General features: G+C 36.7%; 1 protein-coding gene across 6 annotated transcripts in view; it reads right to left on the reverse strand.

Annotated features, from left to right (window-relative positions):
- HIVEP1 (HIVEP zinc finger 1) overlaps window positions 1-23,756 on the reverse strand; it is a 131,773-nt gene that overhangs the window by 61,994 nt on the left and 46,023 nt on the right. The gene's annotated exons all lie outside the window — the stretch shown is intronic.

The following is a 23,756-nucleotide window of genomic DNA, read 5'->3' on the forward strand; positions in this document are numbered from 1 at the left end:
CTGATGATGACATGTAAGTGTACAAAGGGATTTTATCAGAGATATAACAAATGCCTATTAGCATAGAAACAAGCCTAAGCAAAGGTCATAGACGGCCTAAGACCTAAGTCGAACATGGAAGAAAGAAAAATAAAGGAAATGAGCTGAAGAGCAGCATGATACGTATCACTTTAGCCAATTCCTGCTAACAGGTAGATTATCTATGAAGTCTGTGGGTAGAATACTGCATTAAAGAGAAACTATATAAAACTAATGACTACATTCATGAGAAACTCCAAGCCAAAACCTCCCATCTGTGCCATTCAAGAAGTCCTGTTCTACAGAAACTGAGAAAATAAATGTTTATTGGTATTTAAAAAACCCCAACTACTAATGACTACAGAACTGTTATATATGTGTAAACTTTTGAAAGATTAGGTGTAACCAAGGGGCAATAAACTAAGGAAGACTTGGGAGGGCTGCTTAAGGAACAGACAGAAAAGGGAGGCAATTGCGTGCCAGGGCCTGCAGTTCTTCCATCTGAGGCTTTGGGCACAATTGGATTTTGTAAATTAGTACATGTTCTACTTTGGTAACAATTAATTTAAATTTTATAAGGATATACATATTTTATAATTATGACAGTAACCACCACCACGTTTAAATACAGGGGTCTATGTACTAATTATAATGGTAAAAGTTATAAAATTCCCAGGGTACTATTTTGTATTGAAATAAATAGTTTCAATAATTATATAATATTTTAGATAGTTCATGGAAGTATAGTTTAAATGCTTTCAAAATATTGGTACCTCAGCCACTTATGCCTTCTGACATGCACAAGCAGCCCTGAAAATGATCTCCGATGATAAACCTACCACTACCAGCCATGGAAGATGTAACCTCCACAATTATATCTTCCAGATAAATGAAAGGCACAGACCCCACCACAGGTCCTTTAAACTCTGGGCGATCTGCCTCTTCCCCCATCAGTCTTGCTGAAAAAGCCAGAAATTCAGAGACCCTTCACTTTACTGATCAAACTTCTTTCAGCTGCATATTGATCCATCCAGCCTGCCGCATCAAGGCAGAGGGGGTAGCAGCAGCAAAAAGGAAACCAGCTAGTATGAAATACTACACACTACATATCAGCAGTGGTCAAAAATAACTACAGTTTCATCCTGACAAATGTGTCTTACTTGCTTCCTGCTAATTATCAGATCCAGAATAAGACTTACAAATAGAGACAACCTTTGGAAATAATGTAATTTTTCTTATTTATACACGTCATTTATTAGTCATGAAATGACCAGTGAAATTGAAAACAGCACTAAAAGAACTTATTAAATGCAGAAAGTAGATGTTACTTCAAAGAGAAAAATACCAAATGCATGGATGAAATCTACATTAATGTAAGTAAAAGGACAAGGCCCACTTTTTAAAAATACAGTTAAGTACATTGTACACATTCAATATGTAAATAAACACATTACAAAACTTAAATGCATAGTCCTTGAAAAACACAAAAGGAAAAAACACTATTACTTCTATGCCAGCAGTTTGTCCAAACTTAAGAACCATAAACAATACGTATGTATGTATTATATATAGTCACAGTAGTAATAACTGTTTAAGAGTTTATGTACATATAATTTGGCATTATATAATAAAACTTTTTATTAATAGAATCAACAGTGGCTCAAAGCAACAAAAATTCACAACAACACATATTTGAAGAATAGCTGCTATTTATTTAGTATACTGAGGTTTGGCCACCTTCCGTTTGTATTTCAATATAACAAATTCTTACAAAAATGACTTCGATTGACATTTGATCACTAAATTCTAGTCTTTGTTTTTAAAATTTTCAAGTAGGTTGCCTTGTTCTCTTGATAATAGTAGAGTATAAATCAGTAGATGTAGGATATCTATTATGTTAGCTATAAGCATCCACTTCAATGCTCTTGCCTAGAGCTCCAGTTCAATAGGTAACACAGTCTTCAGTTAGAGAGCTTGCAAACAGCTATTATTAAAAGCTTTTGCTTCAATTCTTATAAAAAGTTCTATTTATACTTAACCCTTGGTTTATGATTCTCCTGGTAAAATATGATGTTTTAAAGACACTATGAAAACTACAGAGAAAGTAATCATTTGTTATATGCTCCTAACTGGTTTACACAGACAATTTACTTATATTTGAAGGCAATGTTTATCATTTTTTCACTATGACCCAGAGCAAGAATATATTTTACATTCCAAGCAATTACAAGTGCAAACATACGTGTACACATAATTCAGAAACAAACTCACCCACACTCTACTTTCTGTCCTTTCCTATTAAAAATGAAAAATGCCACCTGCCCAACTACACTGATTTCACAACCCACTGCTGGATTGTAGACCTGCAGCTTGAAACTCACTGATACAAGAAACAGTTTCCAACACTTTTTTTAATGCTCTTTTAACCTATTCCCTTTACCAAACCAAGGGTAACACTTCCCAGCAATAATATATCTCACTACAAGCCTTGATTAGGGGGTAGGGGTGGCATTTGGGATGGGATCTCAGGTTCTGAAACATCTTCCATGCCCTCCCCAATGTCAGTCACTGTTATCTCAGGTCACAATTTCACAGAGAACTAACTGCACATTTACAAATAAAGAGCTTCTCTATCACGGTTGCTTAAAATAAATATACATGCAAAATGAACATTCATATCATGTTAGTAAACCTAAAGTAAGCAATGCATTCTTACTTAATGGAGCTCTTATGAAACAACCTGTCCATTAGGGTTCTGGGAAGAAGACCAGATACTTTATAAAAAATGATTTAATAAAGCAATCTTCAAATGGCCAGTAAGCACATGCTCTCTAAGCACTTCACCCTATGGCGAAATGCCTCCCGCACCATCTCAGGTACCTAACCACCACTCCTTGAGAGACTTGTGATCTAGGATACCACAGTTTTGGGGACCAACCCACTAAACTGTTAGGATAAGAACACAAAAGCTGTGTGTTTCTATTATACTGAATGTCTACCCTGTGTCAGGTACAACAGAAAGAACTGGAGATAGAAAGAAAACGGAATGGCTCTCCTGGAGGGGCTTACAGATTATTATATCCTTCAAACAATCATTTTAATATCAATTTGATGGTAAATATAAAGCCTGAATTCTCATGTGGTATCAAAGTTCTTTGTGATCCCAAAACCTCTCTGCCTCCCCATACCCCCATCCCCACTCCCACCTTCAAGATGGCGCCCCCTTTAGGACACCTCCTCCAACGCCCTCATTCAGAGCCTGGCCCTCTCTTCTGTCACCACCAAATCTTGCATGCAGAACCCCATTTCTCTATAGCTACATATGTCATGACCATCAGTAATGACATAAGATGAACCCAAGTAATTTACTGATCATATAAACACTGACAATAACCTGCCTAGTGACAGAGAGAAACACTGATGAATATCGTGCAGAAGACAAAAAGGAATACCTGTACACAATCTTAAGGTCCTGGCACTGCACCCCCTTCAACATTATAAATGACTTCTACGCTTGGGAACCTGTCAGTACACAGTAAGCAACTGAAGAGATATGGCTCCATTCAATCTATCAACTTCAATGATTTCTACCTTGAAAGTGATTTACAAATTGTGAGTTATAAAAACAGTCCCAGGGATGTAAATTACAGCATAGGAAATACAGTCAATAATATTGTAATTACTAAGTATGATGTCAGATGGGTACTAGACTTATTGGGGGGATCACTTCATAAAGTAGATAAATGTCTAATTACTATGTTGTACATCTGAAACTAATATTGTATTTGAACTGTAATTGGAAAATAAATTTAAAAATATATATATATAAATAATTTCTACCTTAATTCTATCAGCTCATCCTTCCTTCTTGCTGTTCTGATAGACACCCATCACCTCTGCTCTAACACTCTCATCACAGCCCTAAAAACACAAAGTGCAAATGCTAATCATAAAATTCTATGAAGTAGATCCTAATAAACTGTAAAAGGCACCTCTATTTACTGAAAGAGATACCATCTGATTGAAAAAACTCACCATATGTGACTGTACTATTTTTACTGCTGAATAAGCCTCACTCCTACGTCCCCTCATTACACATTGGTACAAGATCCTTACTCTCACTGTTAACTGCCAGAGCTATTTCAATAAGGCTAAATATACGACAATGACGTAATATTAAAATGCATCCAATACCCATAGCCCTTTATAGATGCTCTTCTAAATGAAGATTATCCTAGTGTTTACTAAATCACCTAAGTAAATCTATCATTATAAGAAATAATTTAACCTAAAAGTTTCACATCTTATGTATCCCTCTAGACCTACGTCTTTGAGGAAGAGGGCACCCTACAATAATGTCAAAAATGATAGCCTAGCCTAGTAACATTTCAAACTGAAAAATACTGCTTCGAATAAGTGAAAAAAAAATCAGAGACTCAACTCCGTGCTAAAGAATTTGAAAACTGTGATTAACTACTAAAAATTCTAGAAAAACGTAAAATTACCCAACTTGATCCAGGGAGAAAAGAATTCACCCAGGATAACCATGGATGAAACTCGGAAAGTTACCAGAGAGTAACATAGAGTGACCTTTTGTAAGGGTTCCAGGCCCAGGCAGTTTTATTATCAAATTCTTTCCAATTCTGAAGACTAAAGCATTTCCTAAACTGTTCCAGAGCACAAGATAATGGAAAAGGAGTTCTAAATCATTTCATAAAGCTGGGATAGCCTGATATCAAAATGTGAACCAAGAGGCAGAAAAATCAACACTACAGACAAGTCTTATGCATGAATGCGGGTGCAACAATCTTTATCAAGAACTACATTCAAAGATAAGAAGGCCATGCCCAAGCAGGGTGTGAAATAAACAGGCAAAGGTATTTTAGTATCGGGAAGTATGTGAATATAAGCTGAAACAGCAAATAAGACGAGGGGCAGGTAATCTAACGTACAAAATGTATTGATAAATCACATCTATCTCTACTGCAAAAAAACCTAAAACAACAAATGTTTTTTTCCAGGAGTAAGGACAAAGAATTCAGTGAGATGAGATACTAGAGAGCAGTGCATGCGATCAATCAAATATACAAGATGGGTAGTGGCAAGGAATGACCTGAGAAAGGAGAACATGTAGGTACCACAGGCAGAGAAGGGGAGCTGAGTATCTGAGGGCCCCCAAAAGTCTGGCTAGAGGTTGGAATCAATTTTTGATAAAAGGCTTAAAGGGCTGTAAATAGATCCAAACTGGCTATGGGAAAAGGAAGGTAGAGATAAAAGACATAACAATCTCCTAACATAGTAAGATAATGAGGCAAGGAATAGTAAAGATCAGGAACAAAATATGCCATAATAAAATTTAAAATACGAAATACCTGCTCTTGTTATACTTTTATGGCCTGTGTTTCCACTGTGACACTGAGCAAATTTAATAGTTCAAAGAGAAAAGCAGACATAAGTTCCAACATGCTTTTAAAATTATGAACTAAAAATACAATGTTTCTTCCATAAGAAAATTATCTTGATATCAAAACTGGCCATGAAAATAACAACATGTACACAGAGATACAATGAATGTGTGACACTGAACCATCTAAGGCTTTTAAATTATGTTTTGCCCCTGTAATATCATCTTGTTTCACTTTACAGACAGTTTCTTAGCCGTGACCAGTAGACCTGAGAACTGGGTCTTGTGAGGCCACTGCTCAAACTCTGCACTTTTAAAAGTGGGGTAATTATACCTTTTTATCCCTAGAGGGTGCTAAGGCCACTGACTTTTATGGTTGAGCACACATTTCCTAAGTACAAAGCAAAGCAAACTCCCAGTCTCCTTCCTAAAGCCTCACATGGTTGGGAGCCCACGAGGAGCCTGGCCAAGGGGTTAAGCATGGGGTTGAAAAGCTCCCTCTTTAGAAAGCTGCCAAAGCAACTCAGCCCAACGTCAAGTCCCTTGGTGCCACTTTTCCAGCTCCTGGTTTGCTGACCCTGTTACATCACCCCAAACAGTAAAACTCGAACTCTGCTGCATATTAAGAGTCACATAATATAAGGGTCATTTAAACATCTTGATACTGAGGCTGAACCCCATATCAATTAAATCAGCACTTTAAAAAGTTTCCCAGGTGATTCCAACATACAGCCAAACTTGAAAATCAATGTTCTCTAAACTGCAGATATTATCAGATCCTCAACACTATATAAAATGCAAACAGGGGAAAAAGTCTCATCAGCCATCTCTTGGAAGCAACTTTTTATCAAGTAAGAGGGGCAGCAGCAGGACATTATCTGTGTGCCTCATAAAGGAGCTGCTGAGTCGTGGATACCAGGGAAGGTGAGGAAGGGCAAGCTCCTTGTGTGCTATGTCCAATTAAACCATACGTCTCAAAAACAAAGCCAAAGCATATATGCTTAGTAAGTATAATACCCCAAATAGGCCTAATGTTATTATTAGGGCTAATGTTTATTATTAACGTAAGCCCTAAACTAGAAAATAAATTTCAATCTGAACATTCAGTTTTTGAAAATTGGAATACTACTTAAACATAATAAACTACTGTGAAAAGATACTGAAAACTGACATAGAGTAATACAGTTTTCTGATAATCACATTAAAATACTTTGCCCACTGTGGTTTAGATATTATTAGAGTATGACAACACTGGTTTCCTCTTCTCATTTGATGATTTCTGATGTAGGGACTGGAAGGAGGTAGTCATGGTAACTATGGTGGGAGAGAAAGGAACATGAAGACAGAGAGTTCTTATCCTGAGAGGCTAAATGCCAGATTTATTTGGGTTACTAACCCAGTAACAGATTCACACATGTACACATACACACGAATGTGCCCACCTGTGTGCATGCAGCGCGCGCACACACACGCGCGCACACACACTCTGAATTCAGGGCTAAAGATGTAGATGTAAATAAAGATGGCTGAAAGAGACCCAGGAGGTGTGTATCTCAAAGACTGAAAATAACTCTTCTGGTTCTTCAGTCTGGCTATGTGCCCCGCCCCCAGTCAGCAAACAGCACATCCATTCTTCCTATAATACATTTTTTAAAGGCCCTCATTTAAAAAAGAAAGGAAGGGAGGGAGGGACTTTTAAATACAAGGTGTTGCTATTTCACCTAGGGCAAAAATATAGAAATGAAGCACAGTGAATGCTGGCTAGCTGAAAACCTTCTATGTGCCTCGGGCTCTTCTAGGCACAGCCTCATCTCCTGGAAGCCCACTCCCCAGTCATTAATCCGCAGGAAACAAAGCTCAGTGTGCCAGGAGCTGTGACAACTGTACTATGGACTGGGGCTAAGTAATATCTTGGCATTTCAGGTTTCTGGTTCCATTTCATCATCTCAAACTACTGCAGATACAAATAAATCTATATCCCTCAAGAAGTGAAAAATAGAGATGAAGATTAGAAATGTGAGGGAAGGAGGAAAATGGTGGGAATAACTGTCCAAACCCTTTTTGGGTAAGCAGAATATTTAGAGGCACAGAAGACTGGAAGGAAACACAGCAACTCCATTTTTTCTAGATCCAAGTGGATGAAATATTAGTTTGGGGTAAATAATATTTTGATATTTCAGTTTTCTACTACCGACACAGCAAACAGCTATGACTTGTGATCTTCCCAGCTACCTGCCCCTAATTTTATCTGATTTTGTCTTTTTTTATTTCAAAGAGTATGCCATATTTCAAATCAACACACTTGTATTTAACTGGTAACTCATATAAAAAAAGCCATAAACAGCTATGTTAGACAAAAAATACATGCTCAAATACAATCTGATATCTAAAGAATATTTGGAAATTTTAAACAATCTTTAAAGAAATCTATTTATATGCTTGACCATTTAAAAACAGACCAATGGTAGAAAACTCTACCAAAAAAAAGTTTCTTTAACAAATAATTTGCAAAGAAAAAATAGTAACTTGGAAAGGCTATCTATAGATCAAAAGAACATAAAAGGCATGAACCTATAAAATATGTAAACCTTATCTGTCCTGGTTTTAACAAAATATTTAAAAATCATCACACTGCAGAGACTGGAAATTTAAACATTGATAGGATATTTGATCATATTAAGAAATTAATTTTTTTTGTTTCTTAAAAATGTGATTATGTGAGAAAATATTCCTTTTGGAGCTTATAGAATGAAAACATATTAATGAAATAATATATCTGAATTCTCCTTTAAAAAATTATGGAAGGGAAAGTACCATAGTGTGGTAAATGAAAAAAGACTAGCTATAGCTGTTAATTACTAAGCTGAGTAAAGGTTTACTACACCATTCTAGTTTGTAATCATTTTGAAACGTTCACAATGAAAAGTTTAGAAAAGAAACAAAAAGAGCCCAATTTTTTTAAAAAAAACAACTAAGTTTACCACCCGGCTGGTATGGCTCAGTGGCTGAGCATCAACCTATGATCCAGGAGATCGAGGTTTGATTTCCCAGCCAGGGCACATGCCCAGGTTGTGGGCTTGATCCCCAGTGTGGTGCATGGAGGAGGCAGCAGATCGGTAATTCTCATCATTGATGTCTCTGTCTCTCTCTCCCTCCCTCTCCTTTCCGCCTTCTGAAATCAATAAAAATATATGTATTTTTAAAAAACACGCACAAAAAACAACAAAGTTTACCAAAGTATTATTAATGTACTGTTAGTGTTCTAGTTATTGTTATAGTGTTATATCTTAAGCAAGAAATGATATATAACAGTGTTTAAGTAAATGAAGCAAAGTATCTAAAGGCCAAGCATATAGTAGGCATTCAATAAAGGTCACTGCCCCCCAAAACAATCATAGCCAAGAGGAAATTAAATAATTTCTTAACTACCACTAAGAGTCAGGTCTGTATACACCAAAGCTGAAAAGAATAACAAGAATAGAAAATTATTTCTAAAAATATGATAGCCAGTGTTTTGTTTTGTTTTTAATAGCTAGGGTTCTTAATTCCTTTTGGTGAGATGAGGAGGGTAAAAATCTGAAGACTGGAAAACTTTCCAAGATACAAAGTTTAAAAAAATAAAAAAATAAAAATCCCGAAAGGAGAACAATGTATATAGTTTACTTCTATTTGTGTCAAAATATAAAAATGAATGAGCGTATGAAGGGATATGTGAGTCACAGCTGCTTGTGCATACAGCCACCCCTGGGGAAGGGGACCAGGTAGAAAGATGTCTATTTCATTGTACTTTTGTACTTTTTAACTGTCTTTTCTGTTTGAATCAGTTAATATAATAAAAAACACAGTATATGAAATAAAAATTATCTAGATGGTATTAACAACAGATGAAACACTGGGGAAGAAAGGCTTAGTGAACTTAAATACAAGTTAATACAAATTTCCAAACTGAAGCACAGAGAGAAAAACTAAAAAAGATCACAGTTTCAATGACCTATAGAACAGTGTCAAGTAATCTAACAAACACGTAATTAGAGTCCCAGCAGGAGAGGAGAGGGAAAACTTCAAAGAAAGAACAGCTGAAGAAATAATGGCTGATTTTTACCCAAATTTGGCTAAAAACAACCTACAGATCCAAGAAGCTCAGTGAACTCCAGGGAGAACGAACATACATGAAACAGCACACAGGCATGTCACAGTGCAAGTGCAGAATACTGGGGCTGAGGGGTGTGACAACAGATTTTTAAAGTGCCAAAGAGAAAAAAGAGCCAAACTATATTTCTCCATCTAGCAAAAAATTATCCTCCAAAAATGAAAGCAATAAAGATATTTTCAAATAAACAAAAGTTGAGCAAATTTGTTACCAATACTATGAGCAATGCAAAAAGTGCTGATCGATATGACAGTATGTATCTACAGTAGGGCCAGCAAATTATGGCCCACAGGCCAAACCCAGCCCACAACCAGTTTCTGTACGGTCAGCGCATTATTTTAAATGTTTAAAAAGGAAAAGAAAAAAAAAGAATATGTGATAGAGATTACGTGAGGCCATTGAAGCTAAAGTATTTACAATCCAGCCCTTTTCCAAAATAATTTGCAAAGCCCCAATTTATAAGAAGAAAGTGAGAGAAGTAGGAAGGGAGGGAGAGAGGCAGGGCAAACAAAAGAGACTGTATTTTCCTTCATTTCTTTAAGACAATTCACCCTTTAAAGCAAAAATAACAACAGTGTAGTACAGGGTTTACAATATATGTATAAGTAAAATATACAACATAAACATTTACTCATCTAAATATCCCTCAAGCTCATCATCCCTAAATAATAAATCCAGACAACTCTGAATCCTAGTTCATTTATTCCATATTACTTCAAGTAAGTTTCAAATTAATAGATCGAAATAATCATTTCTTGAAAAACACAAAACTAAATTAGTTTGTTCCCAATCTATTTTCTGGTACACATTACAAATAACAAGCACGTTATCAGCTACGAAAATCTTTTGAAAAACTGAACACCCTCTCTTTTTAAAGTGCTTTTTGAATAATTATTAAATAGTTTTTAAAGTTCTTTTTTTTAATAAATTGCTAATTAGTTTATCCTATTAAATACTAGCAAAGTATAACAGGTTAGGTAAATTCCAGGGGAAGTGAAAAGGCTGTGAAAAAAGAGCACGAAGTTAAGATAAAAAACAGGAATAAGCATAGAGTTTATGGGCACAATGAAGTGCTAAGTGGCAGAATCAAATATAGGGTGTCCCAAAACATGTACATACACTTTTAATAATTATAAAGGCAGTGTTTATCAAAACACATTTCATTTTCAAAACTAAGCTATCAGCTGTTGAAGTGTGTAAACGTTTTTTGGGACACCAGGTAGGTGACAGGGCAACGTGATGCAAAAAGTTAGTGTATCAAGAAAGTAATCAGAGTCAGAAATGATGCGGAAGCTTCAAGTTTGGATGGCTGGGTGAAGGAGGGTGCCAGCCTATGCATTGCAGAGGCAAATGACCTGCTTTCACCACCGTCTGGCCACACCTTGTACCACTTACATATATGCCGGAGTAAGCATTCTACTGTTTAGAAATCAGCTGATCGATTACTAAATGAACAAGTTAATAAAGATTCAAAATGACCTAATAAGGATGGGAAGCCCATTTGTAGACATGATAATGAATTTGGAAAGTGAGACTGAAGTGCATGGGGGCCTGTTCCAGGGCAGATGCTTAAAAGAAAGCTGAAAGAGAACACTATTGACTGATCAAGGCTGAGCATACAGCTTGAGAATTAAGATTCTAGACCTTCTATTTATTTTAATGGATTCTGGTTTGTGTTTTATCATGTTTGGTCACTCAAGAAAAGTGAAAGGACTGTGCTCTCTTAATTCAAATGTGTATTCTGTAAATAATACTATTATGATTAAGAAAATAAAGTATCAGCAATGGCCCTGGCTGAGTGGCTCAGTTGGTTGGAGCGTTGTCCCATACACAGAAAAGTCACAGGTTCAGTTCCCCAACAGGGCACATGCCTAGGTTGAGAGTTCAGTCCTGGTCAGGCATGTATGGGAGGCAACCAACAGATGTCTCTCTCACAACAATGTTTCTCTCTCTCTTTCTCTTGCCTTCTCCCTTCCGCTCTCTCTAAAATCAATAAAAACATATCCTTGGGTAAGGATAAAAAAGAAAAATCAGTGATAAACTGACAAAGACACTGGCAGGATAGGCAGGAATAAATAACCTAAAATCATGCGGGAGATTTGAATGGAGCCAAATTTTATCAGTGCTCAGTTCACTGTAGATGTTTTCCTACTGTACGGCTTTTGCTTTCAATTTAAGCTTATAGCTGCAGGGATTTGGGCAATGATTTTTTTAAGAATGAGGATTCTAAATTTAATAAAAAATATAATTCAGATCAGTATCTATTTTGTAATTCAGTTTTTTGTGGACATGTGTGCACATTTTAAAAAAATAATCTTGTCATGTCTGCATAAACATCTCTGAAAAAAGAAACTTCTAAGCATAAAAATAAAAAGCAGGGACAGGAAAGGTAAAATGCTAATTTTTTTTTTTATTCTATCTACTGCTGTTAGTGTATGTTTTTGGTTTCTTTAAAAATTAAGTGTATGGACTACTCATACTGAAGATGATGCATTACTTACTCATTTAAATATATATGTATACATAAATATATGTGTATGTATATATAAATATGGGTAGCCAAATCAGAAACAAAACTTAAATGCCTCAATTCCCCCAAAAGTATATATGTACTTACTTATATGCTTAATATATATATATTACATATATATGTGTATACACACATATCTGTACAGATATATGTACACATATGAACATACGTGTATCTCTCAGACTCTTATTTTCAGTATTCTCACTTAAGCTCTATATCATTCCATGCTTTCAAATTATTTGATACCTGTTTCCTCCTTCTAAATTAAGAGTGCTTTAACATTTACTGATTGGCAATGACACCACTGTAAGTGTTGCAACACACCATTCTTTACACCTCCCTTCCTTTAATTTTCCAATTCAATGTGTTAGTCAAAATATTCAAAGGGCAGTTAAGAAGTATGGTTTTTTTACCTCAAAATAGTCCAATCTGCATCCCTTCCAAGGGTAAGTCCCTCACTAGCAAAAGGATATGAAAAATTATAAGTAGGTGGTAGTTGGGAGAGAAATAAGTTGAAAATAGACCAAGTCTAATAGTTTTAGTCATCAACTACTGATACAATCTTTATGGGGAGAACTATAGCCAAAGTAACCCAAACCCTCTAACATTTTGTAGTTCACCAGAACTAAAGGCAACTGACATGACCTCCTGCAACACTTATTACCTTACACTGTCCCTACCAGAGCGGACATCTCATTTCATTGTGAATAATCTCTTGGTTAAGGGAGCCCAGCAGGCCCCGGAGGGCAGAGATCGGGTAAGTGCTAATCACCACTGAGTCCCCAGAGCAAAGCTGGAGACATGGTAGAGAAGCTTTCAATAATCTTGACATCAGCATCAGATAAATTCCATAAATCCTAACCTTCTACACTGATTAAGGCTACTCAAAATCAGGGAAAAATTAAAATTTAATAACAAGAAAAATATACCTTAAAAAAATCCAAAATTCAAAAAGTTTAATTAACTATACCTTTTAAACAATCCCTGTTTACCTCTTCTGTGCGGTAAGTGAATGAATGGCCTAAAGTATAGGAACTTTCCACTCAAAACTCATGGTGCCCGGCCGGGTGTGGCTCAGCGGTTGAGCACTGACCTAGGATCCAGGCGATCGGGGTTCGATTCCTGGTCAGGGCACATGCCTGGGTTACGGGCTCGATCCCCAGTCGGGGGCGTGCAGGAGGCAGCTGATCAGTGACTCTCTCATCATTGATGTTTCTATCTCTCTCTCTCCCTCTCCTTTCCTCTCTCTGAAATCAATAAAGATATATTTAAAAAAACAAAACAAAAACAACTCATGGGAAAATTCCCAAATTTTCCCAGTTCCCAAATTATCCCACTTTCACAAAGATAAACAGAAATAGATGTGAATCTACAGCATGCAATTATTTCCTTTTACTAATGTTCTATGTTACCATTTTAAATGTAAAAGATATTAACTACTGAGTGATTTCTTTCATTACAAATACAAAATGATAAAGAAATGCAGATATTTATAGCTGGTCAACTATGTGATCCACAATATTAATGGTCAATCATGAACTTAAAAAGTTAGCCTAACACATTCAGAGACACATTTCCTAAATACACTTACAAAACCACAATTAAATCTGCTGACTAAATTACATTGAATAATATTATAGGGGGAAAAATTATGTGGGAACCATTCACATTATTGTTTGAGACCATTGGCCTAAATAATCTAATAACAGTTTATACAACTTTGTATGTGTGTGCATGCAGGTAATAGATTTGTGTTTATATAATATACATAGTATGTACGTACTACCATGCTTAAAATATATCCACCACACCACTAAATGTATACATGCACGTGTCCTCCACTGATTGTCTTCACTGCTGTCTTGCAAAAACAGCTCATAGAAGATAATGATAGATAGTATTGGGCCCTTTGCATACTTAACTGGTTCTGAACAAATATTTATGATCAATTTTACAGAGCATAATTCCCAATCTAAATCTTTATAATCCAATCACTTTAAAAAATCACATGCTCTAAGCAATCACAACAAAAACAAATGCCTTTTCTTTTTCCCCCACAAAGGAAGTACTTAGCTAACTCCCACACTTGCAAGGATTCTGGCCAAAAATAACAATAATTAGGCTTGTAGCTTCATATATATGGATCTGATCTACTCAAGTCAAAAATAGCTTTCTCGTCATTTATCAGCTACTGTCATTTTCTAATTTGGACACTAACTGCATCATACAGACCACATTAGGCAAATCCTGGTGGAAAACACTAAAATATAACTGAACTTAAGAAAAGTTAAAGCTCTTTAGTTATAATACTGGAGCACATGAGAGCCAGCCATGACGCAATTATTGTGGAATGCTAATAAGGTTAACTATTTCTTGGATCCCTACAACATATGTTTCAAATAAACTAGCAAAACAGAATTAACAGACATACACATTTCTTAAAACTGATGCAGACACCACAAGTTATCCATTCCAACCCATCATCAGAATTCCTCCTGCTGAAAACCTTCCTCTGGAATGCACAACACACAGGTGCATTTCTTCCACCACTGCTTCAAACTCAGTGTTCCTTCTGAGAACTGCCTCCCAGTGCTCCCCTTACTCCTGCCTGGGAAGCCATCCTTCCTTCAGACCCTTTTGGGGAAAAATCTGTAAATAACAGCTAAAATGTAAGTGCTTGTGTGTCGTGGCACTGTTCCAAGGACTTCGTGTGTACTAAAAGTCATTGGATCCTCACAAAAACCCTACCTGGGAGGGAGGAACCGCCCTGGATCTCCATTTACAAAGGAGCACACTGGCTCGCAGGAGCAAACGTCCTAGAGCTAATAAGATGTGCCAGGTTTGAGCCATGCAGATTGCCTCCAAAATGTGAACTCTCTAATACTATGCTACACTGCTTCTCTGTACCATTTACATACACCAAAGGAAGGTCCTGTCTGAAATAGCAGTTTCTCATGTTCCATGTCTGAACTTGAATAATACATGTTCTCGAAGCCCTTTCCAGGCCCTCAACGGTTCTGACTGCGCATCAACGGTACCCAAACTCCTCTTGCATTGGGTGCATGTGCATGCACATGTGTGTGAGGTCACTGATTTCATGCTCGTATCACCTTTTAAATCATAAACCCCATGATTAAGATTTATCACAGTCGCTTTATTACTCTGGCCCCCAGTACTTATTTATCTGTATCTTACCATTTTCATGACCAAGCTTAAATTCCAACTCTCAGAAACGCCTAATAAAGCCAGAAACGCAATAGTTTCTTACCTTCCTATACATCCCACCTAACTTTATTCCATACTATTGTATGGAATAAAGACTATTTTATGGAATAAAGTATCTACTTAATGGTATCTCATTGCATCCTATTTGCCCATTATTATTTGTGGTCCCGTTTATACCTTATGCAAGTCTCTTTTCCATCTCTGAGATTTTGAAGCTACCTGAAGATAGGAAAACCAATCCCCAGAGCACAAGCACAACCCTAGAAGCACAGTGTGTGCTCAAACGTGGTTGAATTATGGGAAAGAGTGAAGAGAGACTGAAAACGTCTCTACTGCTTCAACTGGGCCCACAGGGAAGACAACTCACAATGGAAAATGAGTTGAAAATGTCCTTTTCCCAGAGGAAAATAAACCAATCAATAACTGATCAATAGGACTAGAGTGAGATGTGGAGGAAGGGAGTGAGGACAAAGAAAGAAAAGCCCTTGAAGCTGCCAGGAAAGGGGCCTCTCTTGTCTCCCCCAGGCTAGACCTAGGCACCTGCAGGCCTCGGCTCGGCTCAGAAGTGAGCTTCCATTTTACATGGTAGAATCACTGACAGCAGCACATACACACAATTTCTACAATATAATCTGAGAGGAAAAGCTTTTCACCACTGCTGAGGTAATTGGCATTACAACCTTACAACACCAGAGCTTCAGTTTCAATTACAACTCTCAGGGATTTTACCCACCGTTATTAAGAAAAGATCATGAAGTTATGCTTATGATGACCTTACAAAAGTAGCCGCAGAAAACAGAATGTGGGGTATTTGCTGCAGAAAGAAATCCCACCAGGTGTCCCTGTGTGCCGTGCCACAGGAAGGTCTGGAGCGCACAGTCCTCACCATTTGTTAAATTTATGCATCTACTGTTGCCACGACAGGGATGCGCTGCTGTAAGAAACCTGTAAACTTCATATTGGAACTCTAAAGCATGATAATTATTGGATGTCCAAAGAATTATTTACTTTACTAGTGGAGGTACTGGAGGAGAAAGTCCTGGGGCCAAGGACAGAAACCTGGGTAGGAGCGGGTAGGGGCAGGAGCCCAGGCGGAAGCAGTAATATGCACCAAGGCATGCCACTTGCCAAAATGTGAGATCTCGCATCTCTCAAGATCACATCTAGTCTGTAAAGCAAGGCAAATCATTCGAGTTTTCAATATGCAGTCACTTGGCAGTCACAGACTTAAGACTTATGGTTTCCAACATTTACAAAGGTCTAGGACATTTGGTAATGTCTAACTTTGCTGAGAAACACATGTGAATCCCGTTCACGGCCAAGCTGGCACTCAGAGGGTCCACTCAGTTGGTGAGTCAGTCCTGCAGACTGCCCAGTGTCCACTTAACAAACCTCCACTGTTCTTTATTCTTTGTTGTCAGAAGTGTGACACTCTAGCAAATCCCGAGCCCTCTGATGCTCCCTCCAAAAACCTTTTCAAACTGTCCACCTCTACCACCTGGTCCAAGCCCTCACATCTCACACAGGCTTCTGCCTCAGCCTCTGCACTGCCTCCATGTCTTTTCATGCCCTTCCCTGTTGTCTAACCCACATCCCCGTGCAGCCACATCTGCCACAAAGCCCAGCCTGCTCCCTTGCATTATTACTCTCACTTAGAGCATCTTGGTCTTTTCCAACAGTGTCCTCAATACATTCTACAATTATATTATGTTTACTTCATTAATGTCTCTCTCTCTGTATATCTTAAGTAGTGGTTTTTAGTCAGGGGTGATTTTTGCCTTTGAAGGGCATCTGGCAATGTCTCAAGACAGTTTTGGTTGTCACAACTGAAGGGCAGGGGTTGCAGCTGTGGGTAGAGGCTAGAGAGACTGCTGGAACATATAGGAAAGCCCTCACAACAAAGAACTACCCAGCCTCAAATGTCAGTAGTGCTGAGACTGAGAATCCCTGCTGTAAATTAATAGACATTTGAGTGGATATCTAAAAAGGGTTCATTAATACTTTAATCATATCCTTTACTTCTTTTTTATTCTATTATTTCCAAACAGAGCAATAAAACACAATTGGATTACTATATCATATTTTAACATTATGAATAATAACACGTTAGCAGTAACTATCACCATGGGGGGGGGGGGGAGCAGACTTCACATTAGCACTAAAACTAAAGTATATCATTAATTACCCATAAAAAAACAGGCATGAAGAGGTGTCACTGCTCCTATGTCACTCAGCTAAGATAAGGAAAGCTGGAATTCCATCCCAGGATACCTGAAAAGAAAGCTTTTCCCACTCTGCCAGATTATAGCTTTTACATACAAGAAATAGTAAAGTGTATGGTTAAAAACTTCCAGAGCTTCAAGTCCTGGTCTACCCATTCTTATTTCCATGACACTGGACAAGTTACTTTACCTTCTAAAACTCAGTTTCTTCATCTGTAATATGGGTAAAAAAAACAATACTTATCTCACAAAGTTATGTGATATTCAGAAAAGGCAAAAGTTTAAATGTTTAGAAAAGGAGTTAGCCTGGAGTTGACGTCTATTAAAAATTACCTATTATAATCTAACAAATACACAAATACAATGCATAGGCCCTTGATGTGCATGAATGGTGGAGAAAACTAAATTTGGTTTCCTTGTTGAGCAGGTGTACCTTAGAATTAATTAAAAAATAAAAATGTCAATTTCATTAATTTCTGTATCTAATAATTTGTAAACTTTTATGCCTTTAAATATATTTTAAAAGTACAGAAGTTTAATCTTAATATATAATATTCCCAACACAAAAGAAATGGAAGTTTTTAGTAAACCAACTACAGTTATCATCTACAGAATACTTTTACATAAAATCTCCAATAAATATTTATTGAAGAATTTCTGAAATACCTGAACTTGAAGTACTGCTTTTCATGTAAATTCTGTAACAAATTTGTACATTTTACAAAGCTTTTCAATTAGTACTATATACCACTATGAATGACACTATATCTAGATTTTGCATAACACTATCTTTTAAAAAAAAAAGAGACTTGGTTTGGCATTTCTTTCATGGATTAAATTAGGCAACTAGTCATTATTCTTTAATAATTGTAATATTAAGTAATATTACTTATTGCATTAAGTAATCAACGACTGTAACAACCTTACAATGTATTCTCTACCTAAACTATTTCTAACTCAAATACTATGAAACAATATTATAAACAGTAATGTAAACAAAAGAGCTCTCATTTAGGCATCATCAGAAAACTGAAAGGTCAAATAAGTTTCTTTATATTTGGTAAACTGAACACATTATATGATTTTAGCAAGAGAAACATAGCTTTAGTTAGAAATATTTTAAACAGCAGTTCAAAGTTTAAGTTAAAATTACTAATCACATTTGTTTTTAAACAAAGGCATTATCCATCCACAATGATATTCGTGAGAAAACAAGACTAATATAATCATATTCCATTTACCCCTTATGTTAAGAAAACAAAAAGCCATAAAATGATTATATTGCAAACTCATTAACAATTTTATATTTGATATAAAACTATTCCCTAAAAAATATATTAGCAGCAATGACAAAATTCCTAAAATTCAGCTCTTAAGCTACAAGTATATTTATCAACAAAACACACAACTGATTTTCTTCTACCTATTGTGCAGAAAAATTCTTACAACTTTCACTCTTCCATTTTTCTTGTAACATCTAGCGACACCTCTCTATAACATGAGAATATTAACGATGCCAGGTTAGTAACCCATTCATGTCTGGTTACAGTTTAACCTACCATATTAGCTTCTGAGTGCAGCATTCCCAGCATAATTTATTTGACTTCTGTTTATGTCATTTTTCTATATACAAACATGCCGACTGAAGTTAGTCAGTTTCTTATTTTAACAAGGGTATACACGGGTTTAATATGTTTAGGATCTTTTAATCAAATCTCGAGTGTAAGAAATCATATGACGGGTGGAAATACATACAACATTACAATCCTCTCACTTCACACAGAGAATCCACAGGCACTTCCACGCACGTCCGTCACGCCAGGGGTACGGGCACAGTCACGTTACCAGCCATGACCGGTGGGCCAGCCCCCAGTCTGTGCGGCGCGGCGCGGCGCACCTGAGCGCCCTGCCCTGCCCGGCACAGTCACATTCTGGAGCCGCTCCAGGCAGAATCGCTCTCACAGGCTGCGGTCCTACGAATCCCCCATCTCTCTCCATGGCAACCGCAGCTACAGAGAAGCCGGTCCATCTCTTACGCAAATGAAAGGAGGCCACAAATGTCAGCAGTCACAACATCCTCCTTTTCCCTCCCTACTTAATTTCCTTCTTAAAGCAACAGTAGTGCATTCTTCTCATTCTGCATTTTAGAGCACCCTCCACCCCTTCATGGATGGGAAAGCAACTTAGGAAAACTAGAGTTAAAAATCCATCTGTATGACCACTTACATAATGTGACTGAGAACACAAAAACGCTTATGATTTGCTGAGTTGCCTTTACACCAAGCCAGTATCTCAGCAAGCCCCCTTTGCATCTGAGCATCCTAGTATTTGAGATGAGAGTCCTTTAAGATATTAACTATCTTGTAATTCGGCTTTCTTAGAGACAAAGAAAGACAGGCCATCCATTGTGATTACCAAAACACACTCGGTACTCAATATGCATGGTTTCTTTTGCAAATTAATAGTTACTTAGAAGAGGTCAAGGGTGTTTTTGTTTGCTTGTTTTGTTTTTACTTTTTAAACCAAATAGTCAATTCTCACTAATAATCCTACAGGAGGGAAAAACCGAACAGATTATTCTTTAACTGTTAACAGATTTAGCTTGTATTATAATTATTCGAACAATTTCCTTTCCTAAATTTATTTTTTAAAAAGAAATATAATGGCTAGTTTATACTTCTTATGGCTACAGAGATCGGAGAGCAGAAGTAAGGCCGGTCCATAGGATCATGACTAACAACAACTGATAAAATTTTAAATGTCATATTGTAAAATGTATGTTTTAATTATGGGATGCATCAAAATATCAAATTCTATAAATTGTTATCTAAGCAATTGTCTAATAGTAAGAATTCCAATTGAAACAGCATGCGGCAAGCTCCCACCAATGATTGATGACCAACATAAATGTGCTTGGCTTTAATATTCTCCAAAAGATGTATTCTCAAGGAAAAATAATTAAAAACCAAAATAGTTACGCTGACATGGAAAATAATACAAGAGAATGATAAATAAAATCTTTAAAATACACCCAGGTGGGTGGACACACTTTTAATTGTCCCATGAGAAAGGCAGCTTAACAACTTTCATTTACTTATTCAGCAAAGCTGACCAAATAACTAACAACTGCGAATGTGCTAAGCACCCTAAGGCTTGGCTGTAGACATGAGGCATTTTCACTGAGGGACCATTCAGGTGTTGTGGGAGCTGTCCCTCAATCAGCCCAGGGCAGGGTGGGGAGATCCCCAAAGGTGAAGCTCAGTATGAGGTAGGGTCCACAGCAGCAGTAGAGTCAAGAGATTCCAGTTAAAGCTTGAAGGCTGGAAACAGCTCAGCAAATGAGACCAATCACAGGCAGGTGTGCAGCCTTTATAACGTTCAAGTGTAAAACAAGGAACAAGAGAGGCAAGGTCACGAAGGATTTCATACCATGAAAAGCGTCTAAATCTTGACTCTGAGGTCTATGGTTAGAGTACCGGATTTTAGGTAACACAATGAGATATTCAGATTAAAAATCACTCAAATTATTCACTGCTTGAGTTCTAAATGTTTAGTGGGATCCCTTTCCCCAACAAAAAGTGTGGGGTTAAGAAAGGAATGTTTATGTATCTCAAATTAAACAGCTATTGACTGCACAGAGCATGCTACTTTTAAAAAAGGTGCTAGGTGAAATTTTCTTTTTCAAAGCTTAACAGGTCAACCCAGTGTGAAACAGATCATCAGACATGTATCAAGAGTCCAAGAACCTAGTCTCAGCAATGCCACCACCTTTAGGCGCTATATGTACCTGGGCTGCCTGCCCAACTGTGGGAGTCACACCTACAAAACAAAAAAATCACCTCCTGCCTAAATGTTCCAATTCAGAACTCACTAGGACAAAGTAAGTTCTTAGTTCAGGTTATCTGTCTTCCAGGCTAAGAATTAATGGGCAGGGCCCTGTTTTATTCATTTTTATATCCCTAACATTTAGCACAATATTTGTTCCATCAGAAATGGCCAAAATATTTTGAACACATACTCTCCAGGTTCCTCTCAGCTAATAAGAGCAATGATTCTAGAATTTTATCTAAAAATTAACTTCCAAGAGTTAACAAACAATTTGGGTGTAAGCTAAAAATGCAATGTAAACCATCCATTGCTTTCCTTAACCTTCTTTGACTATTTCCAGTTCTCCAAACACATCACCAGTGAATGCTCTTTTCAAAAAAACTAAAATTTTCAGAATTATGATTAAGCAGTTTATAAATGCAGTATACATCAATTGTATACAACATTTTCCAAATCATTGCAATACTGAGAACTGGCAAATGCTCCCAGATGAAAGCCCCTTACATTACTGCAGCGTTCTGATTTTAAAATGATCTTCTCTCCACACATACAGCCTATGGATAATGTAAAAGGGAAAAGAATACACCCAGACCTCCCAAGGATACTGAGGCATTTTTAAAAACAGATATAATAGCTATCAAAATAAATCTGGTTATCTCAATTCCTTCCTTCCCATACTAACGAGATGTGACAGTTCAACATGCTGGCTTGGGGGTTTATTAACTGTTAACCTAATAGTCTTCACATTTTATAATTACTGTATAATGATTATTGATTATTAGGAAGGATTCTGAAGAAATACTAACTCCTATCCTCCAAAGATTAATTAAACTATATATTCACCATTCTAGTCTATTTAGAAAGGATAACTGAGATGGCCTCTTCAAGTTCCTTTGAAGTCTGAGACTACGATGCAGCACTGATTAACATAAATATCATCTCCAGACAACAGACTCATACAAAACACCCAAATGAGGGCAAGGATGAGCATGAGATTTGCTTTTAAGTATCTAGATTACTGATTCCCAACCATTTCAAGTGTTAGGATGTCTTTAAAAAAAGAAAAGTTATGTACTCCTCCCAGTGATTGGACTTACACTTTTTACTCTATGTTGAACTAGGATGCATATAAATAACAAAAATATATAAAAGCAATACTTTTATATAAATCTGTATTTCATTAGCAACAATAGCATCTACACTCATTGATCTATTTAAAATATAGTAGCACCAAAATATATTAAATTAAAAGATCACCACCAAGTCAGATTTATCTCATGAATGGATAGCTTAATGTCAGAAAAGTCTATTCCTGATATTCACTAGATAGATAATATTACAGAAAAATATACTATAGAAGCCAAAATGGAGTAATAAAAACCCCATACCTATTCTTAGCAAACTACGCAGAACATTATGATTAGAAAATAGTTTCTGAAACTATGTAAAGAATATCCCTGAGCAGCAAACGGCAATCACTGAATTTAACTGTGAACAATCAAAAGCATTCCCGCTGAAATCAGAACTTAATCTGTTATACTATTCAATACTTCACTAGAGGTCCTGGACAATTTAATAAAATAAGAAATTTTAAGAGGTATGAAAACTTTAAAAGAATAAACAAAATCATTTCTTTGAAGCTACATGATCATCTAGTTAGAAAAATTCAAGAAACCAAATGAACTGGATAAGCCTGAGTAAGGATTCAGTCAAGTGGCCACATTCAAAACCATCTTATAAAAAGCAACAGTTTTAATGCACTTCCAAACGTATTACAAACAAAACCAAAAATAGCACAAAGAGAGACAGTAAGGCAAATGTGACAAGATGCTAACAGCTGTGAATTGAAGTGAAGGAAACATGGCTATTAACTATATCAATCTTACTACTTTTAAGAATATCACACCCCCTCAGTCGAAGGCTCCATACAACAAGGCAAGTAAATTCAAGACATTCCTTTCCTCAAATCCTCTCACACTGCCCAGTTACCCTACTGGCAGGTTACCCTGTTTTACCTCCAAATAAATCCCAGGGCATTTAAACTTATCTTCTGCTCTGTATCCTTCATGTCCAGTTCTTCATTAATTCATCACTTTATATCTCAGCTTCTCTTCCGACTTTTGCACCAGATCAAGGTTAAATCTATTCTAGATCCCTGGAACAACTGCCTGGAGCTCTTCTAATGCAATATATGGCTTCTGCTAACTAAACTGCTGAGCAGTCAAATACAGAATAAAAGAACCAAATATGAACTCATCCTTTCCATGAAAATCCCACAAAGCACAGTTTCCTAGATGATGTACAAATACCCCTCCATGTCTCACTGTGTTAACTCTATAAACAGCACTAGCTTAATAAAACCTTGTCCTGGGCACATTT

Source organism: Miniopterus schreibersii, assembly GCF_964146895.1.
Source record: "Miniopterus schreibersii genome assembly, chromosome: 8".
NCBI classification, from domain to species: domain Eukaryota; kingdom Metazoa; phylum Chordata; class Mammalia; order Chiroptera; family Miniopteridae; genus Miniopterus; species Miniopterus schreibersii.